Source organism: Propithecus coquereli, unplaced genomic scaffold, assembly GCF_000956105.1.
Source record: "Propithecus coquereli isolate 6110/MARCELLA unplaced genomic scaffold, Pcoq_1.0 Scaffold196, whole genome shotgun sequence".
In the NCBI taxonomy this organism is placed as follows: Eukaryota; Metazoa; Chordata; class Mammalia; order Primates; family Indriidae; genus Propithecus; species Propithecus coquereli.
This window is the reverse complement of record NW_012144522.1, coordinates 1,587,842-1,590,928: the sequence shown is the minus strand read 5'-3', so window position 1 is coordinate 1,590,928 and position 3,087 is coordinate 1,587,842. Positions and strand designations below refer to the sequence as shown.

Genomic DNA, 3,087 nt, shown 5'->3' with positions numbered 1-3,087 from the left:
CTCCTTTACATCTCTCATATCCCTGCTTTGTATTGTTGGTGACATAATAACCTCTTTTTATATTGTGTATACATTAATGTACATTTATTTTTATGCTTTTGTTTTAAAATTCTATACCAGCTATAAAAGTGATTGATACACTGACATTATAATACTAAGGTGTTCTATAATTGTCAGTATATTTACATTTATGCAAGAATTTTTTATATGGTTTTATGTTGATGTCTATTGGCCTTTTGCTTCAACTTGAAGGACTCCCTATAGCATTTTTGGTAGGGCAACTATAGCAGTGTTTACTCCCTTAGGTTTTGTTTACCTGGGAAAGTCTTAATTGCTCCTTCTTCGAAGGATAGTCTTGCTGGATATAGTATTTTTGATTGGCAGGTTTTTTTTTTTTCTCCCAGAACTTTGAATCATCTGTAATCTTCAAGGTTTTTGCTGAGATATCTGCTGATAATCTGATGGGTGCTCCCACTTTTGTGATGAATCACTTTTCTCTTGACGTTGTCAAGATTCTTTCTTTGTCTCTGGCTTTTGACAGTTTGATTGTGATATTTCTTGGTGTAGTTCTCTTAGATTTATTCTAGTTGGATTTCTTTAAGCTTCTTGAATTTACATGTTCATCTCTTTCCTCAGAGTTGGGAAATTTGGGGTCATTATTTCTTAAAATAGAATCTGCTGACTTCTCTTTTTCTTCTTTTGAGACTCTCCTAATGTGGATGATGTTACACTTCGGTGGTGTCCTATAAGTCCCTTACACTGTCTTCATTTTTCTTCATTGCTTTTATTTTTTGCTCCTCTTCATTAATTTTGAAAGCCCTGTTTTTGAGTTTGCTGATTCTTCTGCCTTGTCATGCCTGCTGTTGAACCCCTTGAGTGAATATTTCGATTTGGTTATTGTATTTTTTAGCTCCAGAACTTTTGTTTGGTTCTTCTTCATAGTTTCTGTTTTTCAGCTGATATTCTTGTTTTGTTCATGCAAAATTTTTATAATTTCGTCAAGCTATCTGCACTCTCTTTTAATTCTTTGAACATCCTTATGACAATTATTTTTAATTTTTTTGTGATAATTCATATATCTCTGTTTCTTCAGGGTCACTTTCTGGAGATATAACTTGTTTTATAAGAGCCATGTTTCCCCTTTTCTTTGTATGTCTTATAGTCTGCTGGGACCTTGGCATTTGAAAAATCAGCCACCTCTCCAAACCTTTGCTGTCTAGTTTTGTTCACTGAGGACTTTGTCTAATCAGCCTGGCTAGAGATTCTGGAGTTTTCTTAAATCTTTTCTGGGGATTTGTATTCTCTGACTTTTGCTTGTAATCTCCTGATTGAAGATGTTTATCAGTTTCCGCACAGGTACTCTCCTCTTGACTATCTGCAGTACTGAGGCCTCTCTGGTGCTATTGTAAGCCATGGTACTGGATCTCTACCTAGTGTTTGTCTGTGTTAATGCCGACACTGGGTTTCACTGATGATCTTTGTTCCCAGTGGCCCACTACCTTGCTCCATGTTCCTTTTGGTGCCTACATTGAGGCAAGACAGAAACTAGTTCTCCAGGCAACTCCCTGAAAAGTCAGAACACTATAGAGATGTTCCACTTCATTCCTCTCCAGGGATAAGTTGGGAGTTGGGAGGTTCCTCCCAGTTACACTATTTTGCATGCCTGGGGCAAAGGCTCTCGTGAGTGAGTACCACAGAATTTCCCACCCAGTTTTGATGCAGTTGGGTTTACACTCCCTTGGGGCATAGGAACCTCTCTTAACAGATTTCTGGATTTCTCACAAAGGCAGTTGTTTCACATATTGTTACATTTGTGTATATGGAGGGTCTGGGGCTTTCTATTTTGCTATCTTGTTGACATCACTTCTTCAGTTTTATAATTTCTACATATAGGTCCGGAAATATCTTATAAATAGGTGCCATGGTATATGTGCTAATTGAAATGCATTCTAATTCTTGTGTGTGTATTTTTTACTTAGTGCTGCTAAAGAAGGAATATTGTTTTTAGTGTGTTATTATTAGCTCTATAGTTAAATGATATTCTTTTTCTAGGTTGCATTCATGTCATCTCTGAATTTCAACAGTTCCAGCTCTTTGACTCTTTCTTTTCTCTTTTTTCTCCTTTTCTATCTTCTGCTGGCCTCTGGTAAGGCATCCTATGCAGTGGTGAATGGTAGGAGCCCTGGCCAACCCTCTTTTTCCACTTTAAGTTTAAAGGAAATACATACAGTGTTTACTGCTATTCATGTTTGATAAACACGTTTTGTAGAGACAGGGTCTTGCTATGTTGCTCAGGCTGGTCTTGAACTCCTGACCTCAAGTGATCCTCCTGCCTTGGCCTCCCAGCGTGCTAGGATTACAGGTGTGAGCCACTGCACTTGGCCTCTGACACTTCTGTAGAGAAAACCTTGTGTTGACTTTCCTAGATTTATATTTCTTATATTGGCCATACAAATGAGAAATCTGCACTGATTGAGAGGGTATCATAACTTCTTATGGAAAAGTATTAAAAAAGACACATAATTTACTTAAAAATATCTTTTCAAAGATTGGTCATAATGCTCACTTAAACCTAATTGTTCCTTATACCTCTCTCCTTTTGTCATTTTATGTGACAATGATAACTCTCCCCATGGCTTCTCAGTGAAATGTGCTTTTTTATTTCAGGGAATGTTGACATTCAGGGATGTGGCCATAGAATTCTCTCAGGAAGAATGGAAATGCCTGGACCCTGCTCAGAGGGCTTTGTACAGGGACGTGATGTTGGAGAACTACAGGAACCTGGTCTCCCTGGGTGAGGATAATTTCCTTTCAGAAGTTGGGATCTGCCCTTGTGTGTCTTTGTATTTTCTCTGTGTGCCTCTTGGGAGCCCCTGCATCGCTTGACTGAGATCGAAGCCTTGTTCGCTCAGAAATGAAAAACTCCATAATGCGGCATCTGGATTTGCTTAACTGTCCCCTTTCTTCAGATGATCTGCATCCTTCCTGATACATCATTGGTGGTTCCAGAGATTAAGCAGAAATAAAACCCCATGGCAGGCTTTTAAAATATCCAGGTGTTTTCTAGACCTATGCTTTTGATGCAGT

The 3,087-nt window shown here is 38.3% G+C and overlaps 1 pseudogene; it reads left to right on the top strand.

Moving 5' to 3' along the window:
- Positions 1-2,670: 2,670 nt before the first annotated feature.
- Positions 2,671-3,087, top strand: part of LOC105809508 — an 11,192-nt pseudogene continuing 10,775 nt past the window's right edge.